At 35.7% G+C, this 13,271-nt stretch overlaps 1 long non-coding RNA gene across 1 annotated transcript in view; it reads left to right on the top strand.

Moving 5' to 3' along the window:
* LOC116779964 overlaps positions 1 to 5,983 on the top strand; it is a 34,210-nt gene extending 28,227 nt beyond the window's left edge. The window contains exon 3 of the long non-coding RNA XR_004354269.1: positions 5,973 to 5,983. This is a non-coding gene — a long non-coding RNA (uncharacterized LOC116779964). The remainder of the gene's footprint in view (positions 1 to 5,972) is intronic.
* Positions 5,984 to 13,271: the final 7,288 nt, after the last annotated feature.

Raw genomic sequence — 13,271 nt, 5'->3', positions numbered from 1 at the left:
TTTGATGTTTGCTAGGATTTATTAAATACTTAAGTATTTAATACTTAAGTATGTATCTTTCTCAGCCATATTCTCTAGATCCATTATGGGGTTTTGAGAGAATGAGAAAGTATTTTCAGTATTTTGAAATTCAGTATTTATGCATAAGAAATCTGAGATCAAAGACTAAAGAGCTCTCTCTTTCTACCACTATAACTCTAGCATATTTGTACTTTTTGATTCTTACAAGAATATTCCTATGTAATATGTTTAATCTTACAACCCTTGATTTTTATTTTAAAATTAATTTTAGTAGTTTAATGCAAATGTTATAGCAATGCAGGTTTTCTCAAGGCAGTAGTGGTTCACATATTGCTGTGTCCACGGATAATATCTGTGCCTGGTCTTTGCTGATATCTTTTTTGTTATTTTGTTGTTTTTATTTGGTGGTTTGGGTTTTTTTCTTTTTTTTTTTTTTTGATTAGTACTAGAGCTTTTGCTGTAGATACTTTGTCTCCATAATTGACAATCTCTGTGTTGAAACGTATTAGTTTCTTCCAAATCTTCCGGAAGCGTCCCTGAGGGAGATTGTTTTGGAAAGGTACTGGAGCTAGGGACAGTTTTTGTTCGATAGACTAAATTCTATCATATCAAAAGAATATGTACGGAAGAACTGAGGCATAGCTTACCTTTTTCTTACTTGTTTTCCTAGTGAATGTTGGGAACTGGAGTTAGGAAACATTCAGGGATATGCTATATAGGAAAGAGTTGTCTGGAAAGAGGCAGAGGTAAGTTATTTCTTCACACAAGCAAATCCTAGTGCTTTGCGGGAGAAATTTGTTCCATTTGTGCCTTTTTGTCGTGGAAAAAATAGGGGCAGAGGTTAAAAATGCTAATTTTGATTAAAGAAGGCAGATCTTCCCAGATTTATAGTCTCAGTGGAAAAGTTGCTTTTTAAAGTCTAAGCAAGAGCAGTTGGCACTCAGACCCTTAGAACCATTTAGGAAGAAGTTGAACTCTTCCTGCAGACTGTGTCCCAAAGATCCCTCCACAAGATAAAGACAGTCTTTATGAGTATCCCTTTGAATGTTTAGTTATATGTTGTTCCCGTCATAGAGCACTGGAGATCATAAAACAAGCTTCAATCTGGAGTGGAGACAATAATAATTCTGAAGCTGTGATGGTTAGCATTCCTGCCTATCCTGATAAACTTTGACTGTGCTAGCTATGGTAGTTGATGTCAATACTCACGTCCTCCTCAGTTACAAGCAGCTACTCAGGCTGATTTCTTAGAAGGTACTACTTTTAACACATTAAAGAAACTTTAAGAAAATTGAAGAGAGGGCATAAGTGGATTAAAAGAAAATACAGGCCTAGGAAGAGTTCATATCCTGATAAATTAACCTTGAGTTGAGAGGAGAAACCACTACTCCTGGCCACTTCCAGTCAAGATGTACACTTGAATGGATTGTCCGTTTGCATGGATGTAGGTCTGAGTTTAAGCCAGGGAAAAAGATGTTAGAGAGGACTATCTTCCACTGAAGCTTTTGACTGGATGGGAGAACAAAACACTTTGGAAGTTCCGGTATGAAAACTTGTTGTTAACTGCTGAATAAAATAAGAAAAACCAGCAAAAAGTCCAGTGAAGTTTTGGGATATTTCCTTTGGTTTTGTTTCTCAAAGTAGGAAGCAATTAATTTTTAAAATATATTTCAAATGAAAGCTAATGTAACCAAATGCATGATTCTAATTTGGTAAATGATAATATTTCTCAAGCATAACAAAGTAGTGGAAAAATTAATCTCAAATTTGTTTTGAGTTAATAGTTTTACAAAGTGAATAAGTGGCTGTGTAATGAAACAAGATTAGCTGAATATGCAGTTCAAGAAAGTAATTTTTGTTGTTTGACTTATCTCCTCAAATTAAAATCTTCCTTGGTTCTTGTAACATTTCTACTGCTCTGGTAGACAGAGCATCTTAATGCTTCACAGCGACAGTGATAAAATGGTCACATCAAACATGACCGCCTGCACTGTATGAGATCTGATAGAGAATAAATTTCAGTGTCTCAATTGTTTCACAGACAAGTGCTTATGAAATTAAAGTCACTATGCAGATTAACTGTGTACAGTAAGGAAAAGTATCTTTCTTTATTTTAAACTGCGTCAATATTTTTTGTTGGTTTTTTAATGACTCTATTATGAACGATGGAAAACAACTATTCATCATTGAATTTCTCTATGCCACACAAAGTTACTCTATAATATGCCGCCCTTCTCTGTCTCTTAGCTGACACATCCTGCTTTGTTTCATTGTTACTATTATGGTAGGTATTTCATACATATAATAATTTCTGTTGTTAATCCTGATAGTTTACGATTCTTTCTGGGAATGAGTGGCATCAGAAAAGCAGAACCTGTTTGAAATATTGTTATGCATTGATTTATTTGGGTTGTTCTCAGAAGGAAATCATAGAATCATTGAATGGGTTGGAAGGGACCTTGAAAATCTCCTTGTTCCAACCCCTCTGCCATGGGCAGGGACACCTTCTACTAGACCACGTTGTTCAGAGCAACATTGAGCCTGGGCTTGAACACTTCCAGGGATGGGTCATCCACAGTGTCTCTGGGCAACCTCTCCCCTTAAAAAACCCCAAACTTGCCTGCTCAACCAAAACAACCAAAGGTATATATTCACATAAAGGACTTCTGGTCGTCTTTAGGTGTATCACTGGTTCTTTCCCAGGCCATTAGTGTCTCCTATCAGCCTGTCATACATGACCTATCTACTTTGCTGAATGTTAGTGAAAGAATCTTGACTGGAAGTGGCCAGGAGTAGTGGTTTCTCCTCTCAACTCAAGGTTAATTTATCAGGATATGAACTCTTCCTAGGCCTGTATTTTCTTTTAATCCACTTATGCCCTCTCTTCAATTTTCTTAAAGTTTCTTTAATGTGTTAAAAGTAGTACCTTCTAAGAAATCAGCATGTGTTCCTCCAAACAGTGCACACCTTTTCACACAAACCTTCAAAAGGATGAATTATGTTTTGCATTTAAGCTTTAAAAAAATTATCCTTGACAATCTTAGTATTGTCAAAAGTCACTTACTTGGTTATAAAACACCAGGATCATGCCATTTTCTATATAACTGAACAGTAAAATGAAGGAAGACTCAGTATTCTAAATGCATTTTTCTTGCAACTTGTAGGTAGGTATCTGATTTTAGAGAAACCTAAGACTATAATAATAATTTTTGGTTTGTATGTAGCAATCCCTGATTTAAATATAACGTACATAATTCCTTTTTTGGCAGCTTAGGAGGTAAGCATATAAGGGTATATATAAACATAATGACAATTTATCCAGATTTTTTGTAAAAAACTCAGGCAAATTTATCATTTGGAGAAGGGGGATAGTAGCAGAGGGGAGAGGTTTTTCACGGGACAGCCCAAAGGACTTTGGCTTCAGGACAGTAGCTTCAGTTAAGCTGTTGTTTAAAGGCCATCTTCAGTATAATGCTGTTCTATATGTGGATACAGACCTTTTGCTATGTCAGTGTTCTTGTCAACTCTTAAATTACTATAATTTCCTTAAATTATTATCTCTTCTTAGTACAGGAAAGGATAAAATTCCCTGTGAGTACAATTGTCTTGTCTTAGGCAATGTGAAGAGGCTGGTCCTCATGAAAGAAACAAATAAGTGTTCCTGATGAATCCCACATGCTATAGTACATGATTCTTATTAGAGAAAGGATTGGGTAGAGACAGCTGCCTAAAGCAGCTCTTTGAAGACAAGACCAATATATAGTTCTTGTAAATGCTGTGATGTAAATAGTTGTCTGATAAACTTTTAACTTGCTGTTTGCCTCACTGATTTACCGTTAATCTTTCTTAAAAGCTGAGGTGTGTTAATTTACCTTGTGATTAAAATACTAGGGTGGTTTTTATTTTCATGACTTATTTTGTAGAATTAATAAAACAATAGACAATTGTTTTATTTGAACTTTATTTAATTACAGCTGGTATGATGTATTGTTTAACAAGTACCTAGGTGCCATGTTGGTAAGAATAGTTAGTAACTGCATAAGCACCTAACTCAGATTGAATCTTCCAAAGCTTTTGGATATATGCTAGGCTTGCCAAGTTTCAAAATAGTTTAAGAATGCTCAAGCTTTTATTAAAAGTACACAACTTTATTTCTACAGCAATCCAGTGCCATAAATTTAACGCCTCTTTTTATTTGTGAAGGTGACTCTACCATGATTCGTAGACCTGCAAGGCAATATGAAATGCACACAATAAAGATGACACTGTACTTTACCTTCTTCAATTTACTGGTACAGTAGGGTGATGTTTTTAAAGCTGGAAGAAAAAAAGATATTTGGAACCGTATAGGCAGGATCAGGTTTATGTTTGATATAAATGAGTAAGAGCTGAACCAGCGGTGTGGGTCTTGTTACACTCACGCTCTTCAAGAGAAGTTTTCTCCAAACCACAAACCAGCCTTCACCTCCCCCCTTTTTTGTAAATGTACTGACTTGATTGACCACAATGACTGTGTGGGATTCAGGTGTTGTTCTAAGGTGCCTACCCTCTTGCTGGTCTCCAGCTGGCTTTAGAAATAGCACTGGATTTTGTCCAAGATGATGAAAAGTAAATCTACACAAATAAAGCTGTCTTCTCACTACTATGAGTTTAAGTCCCAGAGCCAAGAATAAGGTCTATGGCTGTTCAGCTTCAACTTCACAGCCTCCAGGACGGTTTAAGGCAGAAGTCTGACATTTATGAATTCTTTATAATTTTTGAAGACTACTGAAACAGTAAAAGATAAAAGTAGTGCTTCTGAAGCCATAATTTTTTACTGAATCTCCAGGACTTGTTTCTCTCTCTTGAACAGTGTATGAGTTTCCTCAGTGCTGGTGTTTTTCATGTAGAAGAAAAGGCAATTTTGAAGTATACTTTGTGCTGAAATATATAATACAACAAAGTGCCCTTTAGATGGAGAAGAAAAGCCCCAGAGACTGTGATCCTAACACATGTATATATTTCTTTACCTATTCCTCTTTTGAGAATGTTTTAGACTAGACTACAGAAAATGTTCTGCTTAAAAATTGAGAGATTTGCAAAGATTCTGTAAAAGTGAACAAAGAATTGTGAATTCTTTGTTAGTGACTAGACATCAGAGTTTTCTGTCTGTGAGGGTGGCATCTCATGAATTATATTTGCATTGCTGTACTAAGGATGCCATATTATAAAATGTGAAATTAGTCAAATTGAACTAATTTTTCTTCTTTAAATATATGGTTGCTAAAAACAATACTGAATAAAAATGGTTACTTAGGTGTACAGTAAGAATCACACACTTGCAGTCATTGGATACAATTTAGTAGTTTGGTGAAGCCACTAACATGGAAAGTTCAAATACTGAAGAAGTGTTGAAAAATTTAAGAACCTGTGTACTGTAAGAGTGGGAGTTGGACTTTATGGGACGGAGTTCTGGAAACCTAATGGAGACACTGATGAATTCAATTGCAGATGTCTTTAGGGGAGAAAGACTGATTTGACATTGTGAAACCTGAAACCTATTAACCTGTACTTCTCGTTGTGATTTCAACTTTTTTGTTGCTTTATTGCTCTCACAGTCACAGTTGCAAATAACATACCTCACTTGTAAGCAATACATTTCCTCTGCTTGTTTCTGTAAAAAACAAAACAAAATGCAAACAATCAAAAAAGTTGAGTGCTTCCGTAGTTGTATGTCAGTATATATAGTTATTCCTTCTAACAATGTAGAAATATTGCAGACTAAAAATGGTCAGTTTCATACACTAAAACTTTTAAAAGACTTTTGAGGTTAGAATGGCCTATTTCTAGTTGTTTTTCTATTCTTACCATTTTTACTGTAATGTCCACTCTTTACAAATTTTTAATACTGTCTTTAAAAAAAACAACAAACACACCAAACTTTAATTTTGAAAATTAAATCTGTTTTCCAGGATGATGCAGAGGAAGCAAAGAAACAATAGAGGACTTAAGTTTTCCTGTGAATAGCAGTTTATGATTTAGAACAAGCACTCATTAATTCAGGAAGGTAGAATGAAATGTTAACATTTAAGTATATTGGTGTAAGAAATACTATAAATGTCCAGAAAAGTAAAGTGTATTGCTACATTATTTCCCTATAAGGCTTAATCAGTCATGTTCAAATTCAGGAGACAATTCAGTAACTACATTATCCAGCACAGTAACTTGGAAAGCCCCATTCAGCTTTATGGATTTAGTACATTGTTCAAAATGGAATCCTGAAAGTCATTCAATTTCAAGTAAGAAAAAAATTGGTTTTTTTTCATACTTTAAATTGATCATCTACAAAATTCATCCAACGTTTTATGCTGAGTTTTATTTTTCATTTCTTATGGCCTGTAAAGAGTCCCTGAACTTTTAGTGAACTCATTACAAGCCATTTGCAACCACACTTAGACAGTTGTAGTTATTAAAGTGTAGCTTGACATATATGTTGGAAATGTGCATAAATGAAGAAATGAAGGTTGGAAAAGACACCAATAAGGAATAAACCACATGTATTTGCACATGCTCACACCTCACATGTATTTACACATGTATGTGGGCATTCTTGCACACATGTGCCTACATTCATATTTATGTGTTCATGCACATATATGCTTATCTGCATGCATATCTGTACACTTACACATCTCTACACACACATCCATGTTTATGTGCATGCACATGCATGTGTCCACCCATGCCCATTTGTGCACAGATATATGTTTGCATACACGTGTGCATATTTCCCTCCACATGTGTGGATATTTCGGTAATACTGCAGCCAAATAATATCTTTGAAGATGTGAGTAGAATAATGAAATACTTTGGTAAGGTCTTCCTGTCCATAAAAAAAAATAGGGAAGGAAGAATAAAGATAATTCTTGGGTAACATGACACATGAACAAGGCCTTTGAACACAGAGGAACTGTTAGAAACAAAGATTAAAATTTGGTGACAAATATGAGAGGAAGAAGTGTCATCAATCACTAAGGAACTCCTAGACTTTAAGCCTCCTGGAAAGGGAATCAAGACAATCTAGTTGACACATGAAGAAGTTAGTTCTTAGAACAATTTTTAAAAGCTATGCTGGGACATGATTATTTTTGCCAAGAGGAAGTGATGATTCGAGAAACAGAATAAAATAGAATGAAGATTTAAGCACCTGCTTTGGCTGAATAAGGGTATAGAAAATGTTGTATTTAGCAATCTTGTGCAAAAAAAAGAAAACTCAGAAAGATTTAGACATATCCTGGAGGTGAGGATTTATCAGGGTCAAACAAAAATGCCTAAAATTATATGCCTGGCAGGCAATATAGCAGTTAATAGGATCTATGGTCTTACAGTGTTACATTGATGGATAGGAGAGCTGGCTCAGAGGGGTAAGGAAGGAATTAAGAGCTTTGTTTAGTCAAATTGTGCATGAGCTAATAGCTAGCCATCTAGGAGAAAGTACTGGAAAAAGAAGCCAGAATTTTGGTTAGCTTATTATTTCTGCACTGAAGTTGAACTCCAACTATAGAATATGCACAGACATTGGTAATTATGAAAGAAATTTTTTATATCTTGTTATACCAGAGGGAAAATACATGAAAAGATGAATAAGCCACCTCTTTGAGGTAAGGAAAAGCAGAAAAGATTAAGAGAAAGGGAAAACCAAGAAGAGAAATGAGATAGGAAAACAATGAATTTATGAGAACAGAGGGGATATAAAATAAGCGAACTATGAAAATGTCAAATGAGTAATTCAATCAGCATTTTTCAGTGGCATATTAGTAACACTGGTCTCGTTCTGGAGAGAAATACTGAGGTAAAATAAAGCTTGAGGACTTGATGGGCTTTGTGTAGCATGCCAATGGTGCAGTGAAAAACTGATTTTAGATCTTATGTCTCCCTGTGCTGCAATCTGCCCAAAAAGTGGTACCGTGGGAAAAAACCTATGAAATATAGCAAGCATAAAAATATGCAAAAAAGGTATTTTTTAAGTCAAGATAGGCAGAATGGGTATAAGAGATTGACATATTGAAGAGAAATAGTGAACGTAAGAAAAGGTGTAATTGCAGTAGTGTCAAAAGAAACCTATATGATGGTGTGTTTTTCATCAAACACTGAAGTATTAGGTTTTTTGACATATCATGATCTATAGTAATCTTACAGCTTAAGTGTCTTCCAGAAATTTGTTCAGTGTACATGCCATGGTAAAAAAGGAAATGAAAAAAATATACTCCTGGGCATACACATCTGTGACAGGAAGCTTTTAGTGGATGTGAGCTTGGGGAAGAAAGTGAAGGCAACAGTGTTGTGGAAGCAGATAGACAGTTAAGTGTGGATGGAAGTAGAAGGTAGGCAGAGCTATGACAGGCGAGAGAAAAATAGGCAAAGGCCAGTAATAGAAAGCTCAGTGGAATAAGTAATGGTGAAAACTGGAAGTAGGATGTTTAACAGAAAGGGAAACCCAGAAAGATGAAACCCAGAAAGGGGCACTGATATCTGATATCTTAGTGCTGCTTACAGAATACTGAAGAGCTGTGTAGATGAGGCCATAAGTAGAAGCAAAGAAAAAAAATGAGGGCAAAAAAAGCCTGTTTGCAGAACTGAAGAGTTTTGCAACTGTTTTTCTGTGATTTACTTGTGCTTTACTAGAAACTTGAAATAATAATTTTTGAGGGATAGTTTTTTAGATTAATTACTATGTCTTACATGTATTGTCTGTCTTTGAAAGTAATGTCCCTTAGTACGAGAAAAAATTCCAAAATTCCCTTGATTATAGACTTCTGGTGGAGCCAGAGTCAATTTTCAGAGAGCAGCAATGAACTAAACTCTCAGTTTTCAAATGTATTGTGTTATGTGGTTGGAAAATTTTTTCCATAGGGAGGAAGCGCATAGTTGTAGCTTTCATGATCATCTAATGATTTTGCCTTTATTTTCTTTCAAGAAAGTGACACTCATATGTTTGAGTAACTTTAAAAAAGAGTTTTACAATTTTCTTATAAAGATTCTATATGTGTAAGATACATAATGTTAATATCAATAGGTTCTATGGAGTCATGTAGGGCAGCACCCCTTTCTCCAAATGGGACTTAACGAATTCAAATTTTACTGATATTAATATTTGATGGAAGCAGCCTGTGAGATTTTTATATCTACCAGTCTGCCTGCTTCACATGTATGAGTTGAATAAATGACAGCTTCTGCAAATGCACTTAGGCATTTGTGCTTAGCCCTGTAGTATTTTATACAAACAGCCTAATGGTAAGCAAAACTGGAACAAGATGTGGGAGTGCTAGAAGGGAATGGTGCTCTGTAACTTCTGCTCTTTGGTCAAAGCATTTTGGCTCTGCCTGGGGTTTTCTGTTATTGTTGTCATTTATTCTTGTGATGGAACCTTTCCAAATCCCATCCTTAACTAAGCCGTATTTAATATGCAGCCGAATGAACCATGGTTTTGTTTCTTCTTTTTTTAAAAACATTTTTTGTCTATCTATCTATCTATGTATCTGTCTATGTCAATATCAAGATATGAAATACCAGTTTGGTAGGAGGAGCCACTATTACATCATGTAAATGAGACTGTTTATTGACTATCCAGGTATTAATCTTGTCTGTGTCTGCTCAGATAGAGGCTTACATATTTCAAAGGCACATGTGCCTACCAAGGACTATTGCCGTAACAAACAGCATCTCATCACCAAGAAAGCTGCTTAAGAGAGGTAGCCAAAGCAGCACTTGTATTTAACAGTATTTTGGTGAATATGTAAAGGAAATAAATTCTAGAGGTTTCCAGGCTTTCAGAAATTTGAGAAGATAATCTCTAAGTGAAGATGCACAAAATTATTCTATCATCCGGTTCGATTTCTCTGCCAGCTGAATGACTTACAAAGAATATTGTTTAGCTAAGGATAAAAGTACCAAGTATTAAGAAATATTGTTTCTAGTTATGTGCCTTCAAATGTAATGACTTGGCTAATGAATTTGGTTAGAATACAAATTTTACTCATTAGAATTGTGTTGAGTGATTTCCAGACTAAATGATCTAGATATTTGACTTGTTCTTATGGTGCCTCTACCTCAGAGTATTAGCTGAGACAAGGGGTGCACAGTTGCAAGGAATCTTTTAGTCATCTTAACTTTTTACATAAGACTGAGGCAGTCTTGGAGCACACAACTGGATTTCTTTTCAGATGGATGCCATATGTGGTTTAGTATAGCTGGAATTGGTAATGGATGTTCAACTTCCCAAACTGGCTGAGAAATCTACAGGAAAAATTGCTGGAGATGTGTATAATGTGGATATTAGGTTATAGTTAACAACCACTTCACTGTATAAATTTAGTTGCAGTATGTGTGTGAGTGACAACTTTGTGAAGAGAAACCTCCATTAGCTGCCGTGTGCTGTAGTGTGCCTTAGCATCCAACAGATAAATGTGGGATTCAGTTCTCCTAGTGCAGCTGGGAGGATCAGTCTCATCAATGTGATGGCAGACTGATCTTGTTGATCTGTTACTGCAGCTGGGGAAAAGACTGCATTCCCATGAGCTCTCCACCCTCTGCTGCTTTGGATACCAACCTTTCTGCTTGCTCAAGTCTGCAGCTGGGATTTAGCTTTACTTGGGACTTGGACCATTTCCCAGTGGTTTCTAGAGAAGTTTTTCTATATTTACTTTCATGAATTATCTAATGGGACTGAAAATAATGTTCAGTCCTGTTGTAACAGAAGTCTGCTGGACATCTCCACTAGAAAAGAGTGAATTGGGACAGACATTTTTTTTCATTTAAGCTTTGAATGGACTGTTGGAGCCTTGAATGAAATGCGCTGCATTTTGGTTCAGATATGGAAAAAACAGGTAAGTGAATCTCTACCTACTTGGTGTTCTATTTCCACTAATTCTAAAAGGAGAGATTGTGTAAAGTTACAGCCTTGCTTTAAATTAATATGGATTTTACTATCTTACTAATGAAGAATGATGAGTAATGCAATGATAGCTGTGTTCAGAATCTTCTCAACCATAAAATGTTCAGCTCTGCAGCTTCCTGAATAGTTTATCAACCTGTTTGCAAGCTTTCCTTAACCAGTCTAAGTTGATCATTCTGCTGAATTTCCTGTGCTGAAAGCAATTTACCTTAGCTATTTGTCCTCTAGGGACCAGCTGTGTATTTGATCCACAATAAAATTTATCCAAATGATTATTCTGTATTGAAATTTTACGATTTAAATCTTCAGCTTTTCTAATTCACTAGTTGTGCTTATTAAACTGCTTAGAGCAAAAGTAACTGACTATGAAAACATCCTTTTCAGAAGACATAATCATTTGCTCTCAAATAATGATGATTAAGAATATGGTTTTGTAATGTTATCTCTCTCTCAAACATATTGTGAGTACTTCTTCTACCTCTGTAAGATAGGCTGTTCTGGGATGTGTAGTTCATGTGTATCTTGACAAACTTTTGTACTCCTTCTATCTGTGATAAGGTTTTTATCCATACCATGGACAGATTGGTGTGTTTAGCAATTGGATTTGTCATGCTCTTTTTCCAGTGCAACAATAATTTCATAAAATTTTCTTTAACTGCATGGGAGCCAATCCTTAGCATTTATTTAAAGTAAGAGGATTTTGGTAGACAGAGAACCCACCCTGAGTGAACTCAGGGAAGCATGGGCACACTGCTGTCTCCAGTGCAAGTATAACCATATGGCAGAAGCTTACTGTGAGGCCATCTGAAGTTTGAGATTTTTAAGTGCAACTGGAGAGCAGTGAACCTTCCATAGATGCTCGGAGGCACTTCACCTCTCTCCAAAATAATTTATAATTTCATTGAAACATCTTCCCCACGTTTGTAGTGCATTGCCAGAGGTGTAACTGTGAGACCTGCTGACTGCAGAAGTTGTCCAAAGTATTCTTCATAGTGAGCAGAGATAAATAAATGGATATCTTAAGATTGGTTCATTCTTGGTTAGGAGTCTAAATGGAAAAGGGACAATTATGTCTGCTTCTCTTTACTTTCTGTAAGAGACTATGGTGGCTAACTCAAGCTTTGATGTATAGGATAGAGTCATCATGTACAGTTTTAGATACTGTATTTCATATTTAGTGTGTGATAGCAATTTTGGTTTGCTCAGTGAAGTCTGTTCTCTATTGCATTTCTCTTATAAATTCTGTCCCCAGAAGAATAACCTAATAAATGGATAGCTTTTAAAAAATATTACACAAAGGAACACCTCTTTTTGAAATCTGCAAGATTTAAGCTTAATGGAGTACAGAAAAGAGACATTCTCAGCTGTGATTTCGGTACAGAATGGAGAATCTTATAGAACAGCAGAGGAGATTGATCAATGTGAAACAAACACTGTAGATGACTTTTGCTTTTCCAAAGAAGAGGTGGCATAGAATTCCACGTCAGCACAGCCATAGTGAGTTGGTGGGGCTTTTTAAGCATTATACCTTGAAACAGTCTTACATACACATTTTGCTTGGAAACAAAATAGAGCATAGTATAACAGTAATATGTTATTAATTTCTGTTTGGAAAAAAATGATCCAAGAAACACCCAACTCCTTGTGACTTCTGAACACCTTTTAGGTTTTGCTTTGACACAGAAAAGGAATTGATCATGCTAAAGGATGTTTTTCTACCTGACTAAATGAAGACTAGCAGGACAATATGATAATGATTAAAACACTATCCTTCTTTTTACCATTACTTGCAGGGTAATACTTTCCTTACAAGCACATTTAGAGTAAGTTTTGTCTGTGCTTGTTTAATGGAACTTGGAAATTACCATAATGATGTGCTAGCCTTCTACTTGAATAATAGTTTTCACTGGTTGCAAAGGTTAGCAAGTTCATGAGACAGAAAAACCAAGACAAGTAAATGCTATCTATCCACACTGTTACCATTTCTCCTCCCCTGCAGGAAGGAAGATCTTCAGCATGTGAAGAAATCTGAAAAGTAAAAGAAAAGTAGCTGTAATGACAGTAAGTTTTAAAATGAGAAACTACTTCTGCATGGACTTGAAGTTCTTATGCCTGTACAGGGAGTGCCCAGAGTAGATGGAAGTATTTCTTCAGAGGTACATAATGTGGAAGTGGTGAAGATGAACTGACACATTATTTCATGCACGTGGAATCTAGGACATTACTGTAAGTACTTAGTAATTGGGCTTTATGTATATCCTAACTTGCGCAGTGAAAAAAGAGGCTATATCCTCTTTCTGTCTAGGACATAGTAGTT

The sequence above is a fragment of the Chiroxiphia lanceolata genome, chromosome 1, assembly GCF_009829145.1.
Source record: "Chiroxiphia lanceolata isolate bChiLan1 chromosome 1, bChiLan1.pri, whole genome shotgun sequence".
Lineage (NCBI taxonomy): Eukaryota > Metazoa > Chordata > Aves > Passeriformes > Pipridae > Chiroxiphia > Chiroxiphia lanceolata.
Note: the sequence above shows the minus strand (reverse complement) of the source record. Positions and strands in the feature narration are given on the sequence as shown.